The following is a 19,516-nucleotide window of genomic DNA, read 5'->3' as shown; positions in this document are numbered from 1 at the left end:
TGGTTCTCCGACAAAAGTCACATTCACTTGGACGGTTTTTTCAATCGCCAAACAACTCGCTTTCTTGGTTTCGAGAGGCCAGACGTTATCGTTCAGAAACTGCTACATAGTGTGCGTGTGACGATTTGGTGTGCAGTGTCAGGAAACAGTGTGCTAGGTCCGTATTTCATTAAGGATGATGTTGGTATACCTCTTACTGTTACCCAGGAACGTTATAAGAACATGGTGGTCAGGCCATTTATTCAGGATCTAAGAAGGTCTTGTCGTGCCAGGAACATTCAGATGAATAGACAGTGGTTCCAACAAGACGGGACGACCTGCCACACTGCTGGACATTCTCTGGCTATGCTGCAAGAAACCTTTCCAGGACGAATCATTTCCCATGGGACTGAGTTCTCCTACCCATCACATTCCCCGGATCTTACACCACCTGATGCTTACGTGTGGGGAATGTTAAAGGAGAACATTTTCAACTGTATGATCCACCCACAACTGTGCCTGGATTACGTCAGAAGATCATCTCGTTTTTCAGGACTCTGCAGCAACCTATGTTCGGCGTGATCGTTATGAACACAGTCTGCAGTGCAAAGGAGCACATTTTGAACATTTACATTATCATCCCGACAGCTAACAACAACAAATAACAGTAACATATTGTTCCAGTACTGTATATTTTGGCGCATATTGTACTTGATAAGAGAACGAAGTGATTCCTGTTTTCTGTGCACTCATATTTATGCAAGTACTGGTATACAACGAATGCTGAACCACTTTCACTTTCATTTTAAGATGTGGTGTCATCTTCGTGCAAACAAGGTCCATACTTTGAATTTCATTTAAAAAACGAGACTGGATGGCTGGGTTAACTTTGTCATGTCTGTAGTGTTTGAACATGCACGGGCTAAGCCAAGCTTTGCCCCTGGATCGGATTTGAGCTTCAGTCTTTAAGAACTTCGGGTTGAGCTCTGGCAATTAGAACCAGAATTAAATCTGTGTTGTTTGGGTAAAAATGAGTTTGAAGATAAATGAAAATTAAACATAGAACCCTTATTGAAAATTATTTTCTACACAAATAAAACACATCAAATGCTAGTATTCTTTTGATTTTTGGACACCCACTTGTATAATTGAAAAGATATAGCAAAAGAGATTGGACTTGAAATTAATATGGATAAAACAGAATTTATGAACACGTCAAAAATAGGATAAGAATGGAAGAAAATAGGATGGTTTCTATTGGCTCAGAGCAATTTAAGGAATGTAATGAGTTTAAATACTTGGGTTGAGTAGTTACATGGGACAGTGATTGGAGTAAAGATATAAAAGCTAGAATTTCAGCAGGGAATAGATGTTATTATGCTTTAGGCAAAATCATGAGAACTAGATATATTTCTAAGCAGACAAAATTACTAATATACAAAACAATAATTAAACCCATATTGGTTTATGGGTGTGAATCATAGACCATGACTGAACAGCAACAACAACAACTTAGAAGATGGGAAAGGAAAATTCTGAGAAAGATTTATGGTCCTGTCAAAGAACAAAATAATTGAAGAATCCGTAGTAACTTGGAATTAGAACAAGTATATAAGGAACCTAATATAGTAACTTCGATAAAAATTAGAAGACTTGAATGGGTAGGTCACTTAATTATAATGGAGGACGAAAGAATGGCAAAGATGATCTTCACTGGAACATTGAAGGGAAAGAGAGATAGGGGTCGTCCCAGATTGAGATGGTTAGACTGCATTGAGGAAGATTTGAGGAAAGTGGGAATCAGGAGATGGAAGAAGAGGGCAGAGGACAAGTGATTGAGCTATTGTTTTACAGGACACTTTAGCTGAACTATAAGAGCTGTATGGCAAAAGAGGAAGAACAACAAATTTGTATAATTTAACTTGTTTGTTCATATGGGAAACAAAATTTCATCTGCACAAAAAATGACTTATCGCCCTTTACCCGAACACCACAGAAATATTTTACGGGTCTTTCCTTGGGCCGTGATAAAGTTTCTTCTTTTTAATAAAAACATGGTAATAGTAATTTTTCATCACAAAAAGGAAAAATAAGAAGAAATGGGTAATCCTTATTCCATGTCTTCACATAAAGCCATATATTGTAAGTATTTTAAATATAGGTACTTAACAATGCATACAAAGCAACAGTAGGCTATGTAGGCTACATCACAATAAATCGTAAGTTGATTATGGTCCGTCCCAGGAATTTACGGAGTAACTTCGCGCATATAGGGGCAGAGTCTATCTGTGCCGGAGTGTATTGCGGGTAGCATCAGCTCGAGTTTGCTAAGGGGTAAGATGCTCGTGGTAGAAGACAGAGTAGAGTTCAGATAGAACTGATCCCCTCCTGCAAGCAATTGCTCGCTTCGTTCAAGTAATGCCTCCCCTAAAGCAGTCATTGGTCCTATCCCTCCCACATACCACTTGCGTAGAGGTCTTGTTTCGTCTTTCTACTCCACAGATTTCTGAGACAGACCATAGTAGGCCTAAACAATAATGAGTGACAACATGGATCGGCAGTGACGAATGAGTACTTATTTTCACATTACACAAATTGATTTATCGGTACTTAATGTTTTGTTGATGTCCCTGTTTCTATGCTTAAGCTTATCGTTACTGAGCTCAGCTGTTTAGAGTAGCCAGACATGACGAGCCAACAGAATAGGCAGCTCCCCAGGTCATATCTATCTCCCCCGATGTTGGAATCTACTGTAGCTACGAAATATTGGGAATGTTAGTGGAATAATACTAGTACCCAAAATCGATTTCTAAAATAAATATCAGTCTTATAATTTTAGCCTTCACCTGGCTTTTCGTATGCTTTGAAGTTTCGAGCAGCCTCAAGTAATATTTACCTACTTTCGAAACAATCTCGAACTGGAGTAAGTTTGCGTTCAGAATTTCAAGTTTAAAAATTTTGGTTTGTGCAAACTCTGTTTACTGTAAAATACTAAATGATGACTGTTTAGCTAATCATATAATCGGTAATAAAATGCATTGTATATTACACAGGGTGATTCATGAGGAGTTACCGCCACATACGGAGCATATTTCCGAAGAAATTTTGAGCAAAAAGTGTCGTATAAATATAGGTCCTATTTTCAATATTTTCAATGTTACATTAATTTGAAGTTGTTAAGAAATAGCTACCATTATCTTTTTTCTTTAGTTTTAAGGATAAAAGAACATCACAATTAGAGAATGAACTATTCTGAAGAATCAATCATTCATTCATTAGCTAGTATTCTGAAGCTAAAAATATGTTCTTAAAACCATAGTAGCTTCGTACAGATTTTTTTTTTCAATTTTTAACTACAAAATTACATTTTTCTTACGCACTTAACACAAGAATTGTTACAAATCACGTACTGCATTGTTGTAAACTCTTGAAGGCTGTACATTAAGATGCAGAATTGAACTGTAAAGAATCAAATTGCTAGAAGTCGTGTGGCCTGTAACAATCGTTGTGGTAAGTGTGTAATAATAACGTAATTTTTAGTTAAAAATTGAAAAAAAAAAAATCTGTACAAAGCAACTAAGGAATTAACAACACATTTTTAGCTTCAGAATACTTGCCAATTGAAGAAAGTATACATACTTCTGAATAGTTCATTCTCTATTTGTAATATTCTTTTACCCTTAAAACTAAAGAATAACGTTTTTTTAACATTTTCAAATTATTGTAACTCTGAAAATATTGAAACTAGAGCCCATGTTTATATGACTTTTTTTGATCAGAATGTCTTCGGAAATAAGCTATATAAGTAGCGATAACTCCTCATGAATCATCCTGTATACAACGTACCTAGTAAATATAATATATAATATAATATAAAATACGGTACATTTAATATAATATAATGTTTTTCTTCATTCCCTGACCTTTTCCTCCTGACTTTAAAGAAGAAATATATACACGGAAAATAAGTGTAAGATTCATACAATATACCCGGTATTTAAAAAAAATAATACAAAATACGAGAAGATAAAATTCTTCAGTGTATTCAGTGTAGTGATACGTAATAGCCTAACTTAATAATGAAGTGCAATGGCAGCATACTTCCTTTAAATTGTATTATTTTAGTCAGAAATATAAATAAACTTTCCCTAGAACAAAACTCACCAACTGGAACACAGGAAAGGCGCTAAGCTTTTTATCTTCAAGGATTTCCTCACCACAATGGAGAACTCCACAATACTAATTGCCTTTACTATACAACCAGCTTACTGGCGATAAGTAACTTACACGACTTCGTTACCACATTGTGTGGGTTGTTAGTATCAGTAAACATGGCCAGGATACCAATGCATTACATGACGTCATGAAATGTTTATTTTAGTATACAAGGGCAGTGCGGTTGTCAGCTGTTACATTCTGCAACAAAAAAAAAAGTTTCACATTGTTGTTGATATATTGAAATCGTAAACTTTGTAAAAAGAAAGACGATTACGACTGTTAAAAGAACAAATAATAAGAAAATGTTTTAAGACATATTGCGTTTATTTTGAAAATACTGGCTTTCTCTTCGGATAGTATCATGACAGATAGACATCATTTTCCCACCTGGTCTTATTACAATGATGAAATACAGCACAAGCATCAAACTACGTATGTAAGTGTGGGACGTCTATGGAGAAACAAGAAAGAAAAGACAAAAAATAAACGAAAGACAGATTGAACAAAAGAAACGAGGATAAATAATGAGGAAGAACGAAAACATAAAAAGTAAACAAGGAAAAGAGAAAGAAAAACACATACTGTACTAAACAGAAATAAATGAAGGATGAAAGAGTGAATTAGTGAAAGTAAGGAAGAGAGGAAGAATGGACGTAAAGAAGAAGGAAGGGATGAAAAAGTAAGAAAGAAGGGAAAAAAATTAGGCGAAGAAATACGATGGTATCATTGTACACTACAGCAGCATATTCGCATATAATATAGGCCTATTTCTTGAATTAATTTCACTCTCTAAAATTTAATATATATTTTAATTACCGTACCGCTGCTGTGCCGTTTATATTTCGGCACATCTTTCTTTTCCTTTCTATTTCTTTTAGATTTTTCTATCTTCATATTTTTCTCTGTTAGTTTTAATTATTCTAACTCTTCATAGATGGCTTGTAGTTTTTTCTTTCTGATCTAGTTCATCTTACTTCTCGTAGATGGCTTTACTCTCATTTTTTTTTTTTTTTTTTGGCTCTGTTTCTGTTCCTATAACCTATGATGAGTTGAGCCCGGGGGTCCAGTAATTATTCGATCCGGGGAGAATTAATTATTTTATAATAGCGCTTGCTGATTGGTCAAGACGATGGCGTGATTTAGATTTGGTCTGTGAAGCGAGTTTCATCTCGGAAGGTAGCGTTAGTCTAGTGGATGGGCTCATGGAGGTCAGACGTGTGAAGGGTACAAGCTCCTACGTAGGCCGGGGATCGAACCGGGTTCGATAAGTTTACCAGGAGTTGTATTGTACACCGTGTTGTGGGATCCTGTGAAGCATCGCAGAAGATATTAGTCCAGTGGAAGGACTCGCTAAGGTTGAGGTGTACCGGCAAGTGAGAGTGTGGTGAAGAGTACGAGCTGCTATTGTAGGGCCGCGGTAAGTAGAGACTTCTGAGAGCGGGGAAGTGGGGAAAAGAGATGACAACCTCGTCACCTCTGTGTGCATTCTGCGGACCTCAGATAACACTGAGTATCACCAGTACGAAAACATTACCTCCTCACAGTTTGTATTTAGCAATGGAGCAACTAAGATCAACTCGACGGCGTGGCCAAGTAATACATAGTAGAGAGAGGAAGATTATAAAGAATATAATAAAATGTTGCGACGAAGAGGCTCGAAACAAGAGGCTAATCGCTCCCCTAAGGCAGGCCACGTCCAGAGCTGCTAAATACGCCGGCGTTAGTAATGCAAATGTCATGAGAATCCGGAAAATGGCTAGCGAGCGACCAGATGACATTGAAACAACTCCTGGTAAAAAAAGCTAAGACTTTATTTCTACTGTTATTACAGGTCATTGCTGTTTCATCAATAATTCGCATTATTTAAAAATAAATTTTAAGTCGATTATTTATTTTTTCCTCTAAGGAAATTTTACACTGAAAGTACGCCTAATTACTTGTAATTCAGAAATTTCAAAGTTGATTTACAAGCTATTTTTCATTGAAATAATTTGGTAAATTAGCTATATACTGAACACTGTAGATGGTTTTAAAAACAAATAACATCTGTCAAATTATCTGCAAAAGTAAACCATCCAACTGTAGATTTATATTTGAAGACTTCGAATAAATAATGAACTAAGTTATCATCATCATCATCATCATCCTCATCAACAACAACAACGTCGCCCTCGGTAGCGCAGTTGGTATAGCGCTGGCCTTCTATGCTCGAGGTTGCGGGTTAGATCGCGGCCGAGGTCGATGGCATTTAAGTGTGTTTAAATGTGACAGGCTCATGTCAGTAGATTTACTGGCATGTAAAAGAACTCCTGCGGGACAAAAATTCCGGCACAACGGCGACGCTGATATAGCCTCTGCAGTTGCGAGCGTCGTTAAATAAAACATAAATTAAATCAACAACAACATATAGCGCTGGCCTTCTATGCTCGAGATTGCGAGTTCGATCCCGGCCGAGGTCGATGGCATTTAAGTGTGTTTAAATGCGACAGGCTCATGTCAGTAGATTTACTGGCATGTAAAAGAACTCCTGCTGGACAAAAGTCCGGCACACCGGCGACGCTGATATAGCCTCTGCAGTTGCAAGCGTCGTTAAATAAACTATAAATTAAATCAACAACAACATATAGCGCTGGCCTTCTATACTCGAGGTTGTGGGTTCGAGTCCGGCCGAGTCGATGGCATTTAAGTGTGTTTAAATGTGACAGGCTCATGTCAGTAGATTTATTGGCATGTAAAAGAACTCCTGCTGGACAAAATTCCGGCACAACGGCGACGCTGATATAGCCTCTGCAGTTGCGAGCGTCGTTAAATAAAACATAAATTAAATCAACAACAACAACTATAACAACAACTTATAGCGCTGGCCTTCTATGCTCGAGGTTGCGGGTTCAATTCCGGCCGAGTCGATGGCATTTAAGTGTGTTTAAATGCGACAGGCTCATGTCAGTAGATTTACTGGCATGTAAAAGAACTCCTACTGAACAAAATTCCGGCACACCGGCGACGCTGATATAGCCTGTGCAGTTGCGAGCGTCGTTAAATAAACTATAAATTAAATCAACAACAACATATAGCGCTGGCCTTCTATGCTCGAGGTTGCGGGTTCGATTCCGGCCGAGTCGATGGCATTTAAGTGTGTTTAAATGCGACAAGCTCATGTCAGTAGATTTACTGGCATGTAAAAGAACTCCTGCGGGACAAAATTCCGGCACTCCGGCGACACTGATATAACCTCTACAGTTGAGAGCGTCGTTAAATAAACCATAATTATATCAACAACATTGGTACCACAGCCTATTGCAGACCTTGACCGCCCCTACAGTGCTCCAACATTTGTTTCTATCTTTCGCATTCCTTTTCCAGCCATGTACTTTCAGTAAGAAAGTGCCATTTTAAAATATTCAAGGTGGCCAGTCTATGTATATATTTGTATTTTACTTACTTATAATCCTTCGAAGAGTTGGAAAAATTCAAATATCTTGGAGCAACAGTAACAAATATAAATGATACTCGGGAGGAAATTAAACGCAGAATAAATATGGGAAATGCCTGTTATTATTCGGTTGAGAAGCTTTTGTCATCTAGTCTGCTATCAAAAAATCTGAAAGTTAGAATTTATAAAACAGTTATATTACCGGTTGTTCTATATGGTTGTGAAGCTTGGACTCTCACTTTGAGAGAGGAACAGAGATTAAGGGTGTTTGAGAATAAGGTTCTTAGGAAAATATTTGTGGCTAAGAGGGATGAAGTTACAGGAGAATGGAGAAAGTTACACAACGCAGAGCTGCACGCATTGTATTCTTCACCTCACATAATTAGGAACATTAAATCCAGACGCTTGAGATGGGCAGGGCATGTAGCACGTATGTATGGGCGAATCCATAAATGCATATAGAGTGTTAGTTGGGATGCCGGCGGAAAAAAGACCTTTGGGGAGGTCGAGACGTAGATGGGAAGATAACATTAAAATGGATTTGAGGGAGGTGGGATATGATGGTAGAGACTGGATTAATCTTGCTCAGGATAGGGATCAATGGCGGGCTTATGTGAGGGCGACAATGAACCTCCGGGTTCCTTAAAAGCCAATAAGTAAGTAAGTATTGCTTAATGTTTAATAATGTCATAAGGAATTTGTGCAGTACACACTAGTTTCAGTAATGAGCTTATGAGCATAAATAAAAGTTTGCCAATATAGCCATAGAGAGTTGTCTTGTTATCATTTGCGGAAATTCACTTCATCTGTAGAGCGAATGTTTTTTGTACGGCAGTACTATTGTAGAACGCTGTCAAGGCGGCTCTGTTATCGCGATTATGTCATACATATGTGATCAGGGGTCATTCTCAGACTAGGGAGCTCAGCTCGCTACTTACCGCGGCCCTACAATACGTAGGCCGGGGATCGAACTGGGTTCGATAAGTCTACCAGAAGCTGGATAGCACTCGGTGCGCGGGAACCTGTGAGTGAATTGTAGAAGGTATTCGGGTGGAATTTAGCGGCGAGTTTTGGGACGTACTTATTAGTTTGAGCTGCTATCATTTTCCTGACTGATTTGCGTTCAGTCAACTCTGGTTAAATACTGGTCGGTATTTGTATTTTTGGTGGATCGTTTTTCTAGTTGTGATATACCTAAAAGCCTGCCTCTATATATCATCAGTTCAGTGAGTTGGTTTTGGCTTATGTTTAATCAAGTTTTTGCAGTAGAACGAATTTAAACAGTATGGAATCCACGACGAAGGCACCCATTGTTGTGTGACGTTTGAGCGGTGACCAATCTGTATGTAACGGGTATGTGTGTGCTGAGTGATGGTTATGTCAAGGCTGTTTGACAAGATGGATGCCAGCGTGGGCAAACAACTACGTATGTAAGGTAATTAGCTGGATTTGGTCTACGCCACACTGTTAGCAGGATATGTTATGTTCTACGAATTTATTTTGCATGTTCTAATAAATAGTTTTGTTTTATAGTGAGTGTGTGTTATCACTTGAATACCTCGACACCCAGATTACCATCCTGATCATAACGATTCATGGCAGGGTTAGTTTATTATTTAATTGTCTTATTTTCCACCTAACACGTTTAGACGATTAGATAAAGAGAGAGAGAGCCCGGGTGCGGTGCACCACTACATTTGATAGAACTCCTCCATCCATCATCCTGCAGGTACATACGAATCTGATTGTCTCAAAAGTAAACTATAAAGAAATACACAATTCACAGCTGTGAACTGGAATCCTGCTAAGGCACAGATGTATGTTCGAATACCAAGTGATCTATGTTTAAGGAAAAGAAAGTTATGCTGTCATTATTATATTAAACAGTGACAACTTCGTTTCTATAAAAATTGTCTTAAGCACTAGACAACTTCTTACTAAAGACACAGGACTTCGACATCAGATAAATCCTGCGAGATTTCTAATGTGCACAAGCACTTTCCAGCAGAATTTTGAGTATCGTAATTCTAACAGTCTCATACTAACATGTAGCCCATCATCATCATCATCATCATCATCATCATCATCATCATCATCTTCATCATCATCAACCACGAATTAGTACTTTTTTTTTTCTCTTTTTATGAGGCCGGGAGGGGAATATCCCTGTGCACCGAGACCTGACGTCTATTGTGCGCCGCTGGAATGAGTTGCAAACCCACTGACTGCACCTGTGCCGAACCGACCTAACCGCTAACACTCTGACGACCAGTCCCGCCATCCTTCCAAATCCGTGTACCATTCCACCCCAACAGCTCTCCCACATCCCCTCTCAAACGGTCTGAGGTGTAAGCCACCTCCCGTTTCCTCAACAGTCTGAGGTGTAGGCCCCCCTCTCCCATCAGGAGGAGAGTGGGTTCCGCTGCTGGCCACTAGCTACCATGCTTGACATATCCATGGAGGCCGGCTGAGAGAGTTAATTAGTATCTTACTTTATAGACCAGTTTTGGTCTCAGGTCTCTCAGAGCAATATTCAAAAGGTCTTCCATTTTGCCTCATCTTTTCAATGACTCTCGTATTAGTGAAACTGTCACATGAGAAACATAATTCTATTTAATCCTGTTAATCATTATTATGTTCAGTTTATTGTAATCACCCATTTACCAATTAACATTTGGTTGATGGAATACAAATGACCTTATCTTCAAAAATTGGCTAGAAGAGTAGAATTTACATCGGCAATGGTTAAATGATCATTACCCAAAAATCATTGACCACAATGTGGAAAACACAAGAATTGCTATTAAGATTTCTGAAGCCTATTATTATCCCTCAACTGGTATCTATGGGTCAATATAGACCCATGTTGCTTGATATCGTAATGTACACTTAAAAAAGCGATACCAGTTGAGGATTATTATTAAAGCTGCCACCATCACTATACCACTTTTCCAGTTTTACAATGTATTCATTCTGTACCCTTAACTTACTGGTAAATATTAAACGAATTTCACATTCCTTATATTCAAGTAGTGCATGCCCTTCCCCTCCTCATTCTTTCAGATGGCGTCCAGGCTACATTATTGAAGGGTCTCCCAGGCCCACTGCTATGTTCATAGCTGATGTTTGTATATTTATTTTAAAACTAGGACGCATTTCGTCACAAAATCATTCATCTTTCATGCAATGGCATTTTCAGGGAAAAAATCTAATTACTCTTTTACTAAATATTTTTTTTTGTTCTAACTCGTCCTTTTACATATGATGATCGAGCCCAGCGGAAAATTGAGAAGTAAAGCTTGGCATTTAATGAAAATCAAACTAATTATTTTATAATAATTTCTCTTTGTTAACATCCACAGATGGATACTGTATTCTACAGGTCATTTACCAGGAGAACCAATGATTAGTGAAGACTAGTGAAAATGGCTTCTTCAAGTATAGTAGAAAAGTTCAGGAAATCTAAATCTGTGTGTGCAACTGTTACCTGTGGTAAAAAGATAGAAAAGTGGTTGGACGAATGTGATAGGGATGATGATATTACAGAAGATGATAGTGTTTTCTCTGATGATGGTGATGGTGATTATGTGCCGCCTAGCCAAAATAAGAATGGCAATGATTTAGAGATCACTTCTGACTCCAGTGAAACTAGTGAAGATTTAAGTGATATTCAGGTTATGAACCATGGACAATTTCCAGACACTAATGATTGCTTTTTAGATCGAGATAGAACACTATGGTCCAGACTCTATCTCAAAGAGAAAGAGTTGTATGACACAATATCTTACGGAATGCTTCAGGGCGAACAAGATAGGTATGTAAGTACTACAAACCCCTGCGATGTATTCTTTATTTTTCTGTCACCAAATATATTGAATGAAATACTTCACTGCTCAAACCTTGGAGGTAGACGTGCGAATGCAGGTAGAAGACATTGGAAGGACATTACAATCAAAGAACTCCATGCTTTTATTGGGATCGTAATTCATACTGGAATGAAGAAGAAATCATTCTTGATCCATGTTCGAATCCCTTTTATCGTGCCAGCATGTCAGTTGGAAGATTTAAAATCAATGAAGACATCTTCACTTCAATGATAAGCATACACGAGATGAAAGATTGAAAACAGATACATTAGCTGCATTCAGTTACGTCTGGGAATTATTCATCGATAACTGCAAGAAATCCCTTATCCCAGAAGTATTTCTTATAATTGATGAACAATTGGTTCCATTTCGCAGGCGATGTCGATTTCTGTAATACATACCCAAGAAGCCAGCTAAGTATGGAATAAAGATAAACTAGTGGCTTGTGCAGCAAATCTTGCAAACTAAGCTCATTAGAAGTTCAAATTGAAATTTTTCAAATTTATTTCCAATCAAGAATACCGTAAATTACCATAACTTGGGACACCCAGCTAACATGGAACATTTTTGACGTAACATTTTCAAATTGTCAAGGTTGGCACAATTGTTTGACGAGCCTGATGGTGATAATAGAACATTACTTCCACAATACACACTACTTTGTGTTGTATTTATTGGATGATCTTATGAAGGTAAGTTCTCAATATTTTCATTTTAATTTTGAGGTTACCTCCCCTAAAAATTAAAGCATTGAAAAACTTTGTCTCCAAACTTGAACTACGAACAGTTATCAGGGGCGAAGCTGAAGGGTAATCTATGAGCCTTGGAATACCCATTGGATTTTCAAGAAATAAGCGCATTTACATTTTCCTGTTTTCGTTGGTATAGGTAAATGAAATCTCTCTAGTATTATACTCTCTAGTTACGGAAGGATTGACTCCAGCTCCTCGGCGCGGAACCAGCGCACAAGTACATTGTGGCTCCTCAAATATAACTGCAACGTCTTTGCTCCTCACTGATACTGTTTCAAATCACAGCAGGTAGAGAAAGCATAAGCGCATGCGCCAACCGGAGTGCTTGCATACGTCACTAATGCTAGACAGCTCTATGAAGAGCCTAGACTCTGAACATGTTGCTGCCCTGGCTGGCTCAAGCGGTAGGGCCACGGCATGTCTCTAATCACTTGGTCCGATCGGTTGTGGGTTCGAGTCCCGCCTTGGGCATGGGTGTTGTGTACGTACTAGTTTAAGAAGGTTGAAAAATAGAATAAGAGAAAAGAAAAAGGTAATAGAAAGGGTCACGGAAAAGAAAATGAAAAACTTGTCATTCAGCGTTACCAACATCAATACTAGCGAGTCTGCTACAAACGGCCCAAAATTCAGCTACAAATACCAAAATGAAGCCACACAAATTCAGAAACAGAATCCATGACCTATGCTATAGTTACAATGTTGGAAGGCGGATGTGTTGGATATGTCATTCATTAATTTAGGGCCAGTTCATTTTTGTTGCATAGACGACTCCCAATAAAGACACTGTCAGGTGTCGGCGAATTCACGAATCCAGGAATTGACCGTTAAACAATGGGCGCTATTCACATAACAGGAAAAGAAAACTGAAAATGGCAAAGCTCCCCTTGCCATAAATAATGGTCGCAGTGTCCGGAATTCAGTCCTACCTGAAATTTTCTATTATGTTTTCGTAATTTTTTTGAGGAAGCGAGAAACTTCTTATGGCTATTAGAGTGTGAGAAAATAAAATTTGATAGAAGAACGTGTTTACACATAAAATTGAGTATTCACAAATTGTGATCGAATCTCATTCGGCTACATTTTGCCATTCAACTACGACCATTCTGCTAAAAGCTACGTTTAGCCGAATTCGGCCACAGTTGGCAACGTTGCAATCTGTCAGTGTGTGAGAAATTATGGTATTAAAAAAAGTGTCGCAGATCTTTTTGGCCCCTGAAATTTTAAATGTTAAGCAAAGAAGCGAGTCACTATCCAACTTGTATGTCTCCCAACCAGCTGCAGCCCCCTACAGATACCATCCTGCCAAACACCGTGACAGTAGAAGTACACTCAGAACTAGTGTAAATTGACCTATAATGCCGATAAGTTAAGAAAACCAAATCTAATAAAACGTTACAGACTGTGCGTTTATTGTTATTGTTAGAAAATTTTGCCACTACACTATCACTACTGCTTTCATTGTAATTTGTTATTATTATGATCTCCATCCTATCTATCCTCTTATTTTTTTTATTTTATTGGGTTATTTTACGACGCTGTATCAACATCTAGGTTATTTAGCGTCTGAATGATATGAAGGTGATAATGCCGGTGAAATGAGTCCGGGGTCCAGCACCGAAAGTTACCCAGCATTTGCTCGTATTGGGTTGAGGGAAAACCCCGGAAAAAACCTCAACCAGGTAACTTGCCCCGACCGGGATTCGAACCCGGGCCACCTGGTTTCGCAGCCAGATGCGCTGACCGTTACTACACAGGTGTGGACCTATCCTCTTATCATTGTGACTTCTATGTATATAGTTATCTTCCCCGTAGAAAATTAAATTATGGTTTATTTAACGACGCTCGCAAGCAACTGCGGAAAAAAATATTTGTTTACATTGACCACTTATACGTTGTGTTGCAAATAAAGTGTACATCAAATATCAGCACTTGCAATCATGAAGTAAAACTTGCTGTAACAAATGTAAAATCTCTTAGAAATCAGGAAACTGTTGAGGAGTGCATCAAAGATGCCAAGGCACTCTGGCAGGATCAGGATAATTTATGACACTATAAGTCCTAGCTTTTGAAATAATTGATGCCATAGTGATACAGATGGAATCGAGATTTGAAGATCTTAAAAACTTTAATTTTGTTGAATTACTCGATGAAAAACAGTTCCCTGCTTATAGATCAGTGTTTCCGTCACTTAAGTTGAGTGCATTGGTAAAAAAAAGTATCCATACTTTGACAGTGAACAGCTTCAAAATGAACTAACGAACGTTTATTCTAACCAAACAAAGCATTTGCCAGCAGGTTTGTTGCTGAACTATTTTTTTAACAGTGGCCTATCTATCAAGAAACAGTGCTGCTCATAAGACTGATTCTCACCTTCCCTGTATCTACTGCGTCGAGTGAACGAAGTATGAGTGCACTGAAGAGAGTTAAGACATTTTTAAGGAACTCCATGTTAGATTCTAGACTGAGCAATTTGACTCTGGCTATTGAGAAGGGTTTGTTAAACAGTCTTTCCAGGGACGACATCTTCAAAGAACGTAACATTGACATCTTTGCAGAGCGAAAAACACGCCGACTGGAATTTATTTACAAAAAAAATATAAGGTTTGAACTTTAGAATACCCAGTTGCATGAATGTAGCTTCGCCACTGACAGTTATGAAATGAGAGATTATGTTAAACATAACCTTACTCATATGGCTGAATATAGCAACGTTCTGTTTTTATGTGTAACAACCTATGTTTGTTTGGGAGAAAAAATTCCCTAAATTGATATTAGGATCTTAACTTGGGACACTATGTCCCAAGTTACAAACCTGTCCCAAATTATCAATCATTTTTAATTTTTTTAGTTACTGAAAGGACATCTTGTATTTAAATGTTATTTTTGCTCTGATTGCAGATAAAATGAATAAATTACCATGTTCTAGGGCTGTTGGTGCCCGGACTTACCATGATTATCTGGATGAAAATCTGGTAAAGGCAGTGGCAGATGTAAAAGCTGGGCTAAGTTAACGGAAAGCAGCTGAAAAATATGGTATTAGTAAATCAACAATTGAAAGACACACAAAGGGCAGACATACTGGAAAATTTGGTAGGCCATATGTTTTACATGAAGAAGACGAAAATATATTGACAGAATGTATAAAAATATCTTCAGATTGGGGTTTCCCTCTCACAGCACAATGGGAGAATATATAATAGTCCAGAAGAGAAAGCTGCGGTTTTTGCAGAAGTCCTCGAGAACTCCTTCCATCCACACGGTGACTTATATGACAGACAAATACATGACCTAATAACACAAGACATAACTACGTACTTACTTAACGTGGACCTCAACAATAACGACGCACCACAGATCCGTCCTGCTAGTGTTCACGAGGTTAAATGGCAAGTTAGACACTTGCCAAATAAAAAAGCTCCTGGCCCCGATGGCATACAGGCTGAAGTACTGAAAGAGCTATCACAAAAATCGTTTAAATTACTTACGAATATCATAAATGCTATCTTTCGGATAGGATATTTTCCTAACATTTGGAAACACTCGAACATTATTCAAATTCCTAAGCCAGGAAAGAATAAATCTGATCCACGTAATTATCGCCCCATTAGTTTACTAAATGTTTTAGGCAAAATTGCGGAAAAGATCATACAAAAAAGATTGAAATCCGAACTCGGAAACAATGATCTAATCCGAAACGAAGAGTTTGGATTCCGTTCAGGTCATTCGTGCACACAGCAATTGCTGCGCATAACGGAATTCATTACCACCGCATTCAATTTAAATCGAACAGTAGCGGCCATATTCCTAGATTATACACAAGCCTTTGACAGGGTATGGCATGCGGGCTTGATATACAAATTAATTAAGAATAAATTAAATTGCCGCCTAGTAAAATTGTTAGAAAATTATATTCGGGGCAGAACGTTCCAGGTGAAACTGAACGACGTGCACTCCACGTCGCGAGGTATTAACGCTGGTGTGCCTCAGGGGAGCATTCTGGCACAGACACTTTTCCAAATCTATATTAATGACCTGCCTTTTAATCAAAATTTCAATAATAATATTTTAGCACTATACGCTGACGATTCGGCATTTCTCACGGCATCGTGGAAGCCAACTGTCGCCATTACCAGGCTACAAGGTCACCTGCGTGACATTGAACCATGGCTCCTCAGATGGAGAATCAAATTAAATATATCTAAAACACAAGCCATCTTATTTAGCAGAAGAAATAAATTCAATAGACCAGGTATAAATCACACGAAGTTAGCTATAAATGGATCACAAATCGAGTGGAAAACTTCAGTTAAATATCTCGGAGTAACACTAGACAGACGGCTCACTTTTTCTGAACATATACTACAAAAACTCAGACTTGCCAATGCCAGAATGGTGGAGCTTTATCCAATATTAAATAAAAGCAGACATCTAAACATACACACAGCTCTAACTTTGTATAAAACATTAATTAGGTCAGTAATACTATATGCTTGTCCTGCTTGGGGAAGTGCACCTATTACAGTCCGTAAAAAATTACAAGTTTTCCAAAACAAAATTTTAAGATTCATCACAGGACTTCCTAGAGTAACTCCTGTTAGATTGATTCATGAAGAACTAGAAATTTCGACAATTCAAGAATATATTTCAAATCAAGCCTTCTGCACGTACACCAAGTCGTACAGCAGCACAAACCCACTAATTTCTTCACTAGGAAATTACAATCCTGCATTAGATAAACATAAAAGACCTAAGATTGTACTCCACCCGCTAGCTTGGAACGGCAACGTACAAGACGAATACCAACTTGAACTCTAAACAACCACTTGACTCCTCAGACATACATGTCAATTAATGCACTAATAATGTTATTTCTCTGTTCCAGGGTCATCACGTTATTGGCTGCATAGATGCTTTGAATTCTTTGTAACTAATTAATATGTATTTTAATGTTTGAGTACTTCAAATGATGATTAAATCAAACCTCCCACCACAACATATTCATGACCCCATTGTAGCCAATTGGCTTGTCGTCAGCACGACACCTCATCCTGCTCAAGGTTTTTCCGTGGTTTCCCTTGAGTAATAAGACAAATGTCGGGATGAGCCCTAAAAGAAACGGGCCACGGACCACTTCCCTTCCCCCACTCTTTCTCTTCTACTATCACAAAGAACTTGCTAATTTCTTAGATGATAAACCTGTATTATGATAATAGGGGAAAATAATTATACTGTAAGTTCACAGGGCTAACGGCTTCGAAGCTGGGTACCTGGTTCTAATGAAGTGCACTGGAAGCAATCTAAAACATGGGGGCATGAGATAGTTACTCTGCCTGCCTTAAAAAATTCACTTCAATTAATCCCCAAGGTAAAAAAAAAAACCCTCTCACAGCATTTGACATTCGTTTGATTGTAAAGTCATTTCTGGACCAAAAGGGCATAAAAGAAAAAAGATTCCAGAATAATATGCCCGAAAAAGCATGGGCCCGTGAGTTCCTCCAAAGACATAAGGCAATTTTGTCTGAATGCCTCTGCCAAAATATAAAACGTTCCAGAGCAGCAGTGTCAAAGGAAACGCTAGAAGAATATTTCAAAGAACTGGATACTTCTTTGGCTGGTGTCCCTCCAGAGGTAATATTGAGCTACGATGAAACAAACATCACCAACGATCCTGGCATGTGAAAATGACTGAGAAAAACTTTATGAACTGCTACAGATTACTTTGATAGACTCACAAATTTTATTTGTGAAAATTATTTTACATGTAAAATGTACAACACATATGTTACAGTCTATTTTTTTTGGTAAGATGAAAACCTATACTCAGCCCTATTGTAATTTAACTAACTAAACAAATAGCTGTAAATGTTTTAGAATAGCAATCTCAATGTTAATACAATATGGGTCCAGACAGTGGTGATAATCAGCCGATTCGCACTGGTAGATAGGATGGAGATCATAATAATAACAAATTACAATGAAAGCAGTAGTGATAGTGTAGTGGCAAAATTTTCTAACAATAACAATAAACGCACAGTCTGTAACGTTTTATTAGATTTGGTTTTCTTAACTTATCGGCATTATAGGTCAATTTACACTAGTTCTGAGTGTACTTCTACTGTCACGGTGTTTGGCAGGATGGTATCTGTAGGAGGCTGCAGCTGGTTGGGAGACATACAAGTTGGATAGTGACTCGCTTCTTTGCTTAACATTTAAAATTTCAGGGGCCAAAAAGATCTGCGACACCCGTAAAAAATACATTGTAAAACTAGAAAAGTGATATAGTGATGGTGGCAGCTTTAATAATAATAGGCTTCAGAAATCTTAATAGCAATTCTCGCGTTTTCCACAATGTGGCCAATGATTTTGGGGTATCATCATTTAACTATTCCTAATATAAATTCTACTCTCCTGGCCAATTTTTGAAGATAAGATCATTTGTACTCGATCAACCAAATGTTAACTGATAAGTGGGTGATTACAATAAACTGAATGTAGTAATGATTAACAAGATTAAATAGCATTATGTTTCTCATGTGACAGTTTCACTAATATGAGGGTCATTGAAAAGATTAGAGGCAAAAAGGAAGATCTTTTGAAGATTGCTCTGAGAGACCTGAGACCAAAACTGGTGTATAAAGTACCAGTAAGGTACTAATTCGTGATCGATGGTGGTGATGGTGATGATGATGATGATGATGATGATGATGGACTACAAGTTTGTATGATAATGGAGTAATGGGAGGGCTGCATTTCCATCAGTACAAACTCGATACTTCCTCACTCTGCGAGCATTTTTTGAAACTGAGGTTGCTGTCCACCTAACTTCCGTCTAAATAAAATATTTCTTTCCCTTCATGCGAAACTTTCTTATTACTAGGGCTATGATTTTGATGACCTATAAATCATGAAAAAATGACCTAAAACAATGTATTTATGACCTAAAAGTCTTTCAAAAATGCCTTTAAAATACCCTAAAAATTGATCTTACATAATTGGCTTAGTAGCAAAAGAGGTTTTGTACTACTTAATTAAATTAAATTCTAGTACCAACATTTAAGTTTATTTAATTTTACATATTTTTTCTAAGCAGTACATTTTAATTAATTATTTTACCTGATGTTTCCATGAAGTCCACCACAATGCCACTCTTATCCGGAAGTAGCAGGCATAGAGGATTCTGTATTGAAGAGGTGGTTGGACTGATCCATTACATGGGGTGTACTACTTTAAAATGGCAATATTTATATAGAAAAACGATTAAAATAATA

The sequence above is a fragment of the Periplaneta americana genome, chromosome 1 (genome assembly GCF_040183065.1).
Source record: "Periplaneta americana isolate PAMFEO1 chromosome 1, P.americana_PAMFEO1_priV1, whole genome shotgun sequence".
Taxonomy (NCBI): Eukaryota; Metazoa; Arthropoda; class Insecta; order Blattodea; family Blattidae; genus Periplaneta; species Periplaneta americana.
Note: the sequence above shows the minus strand (reverse complement) of the source record.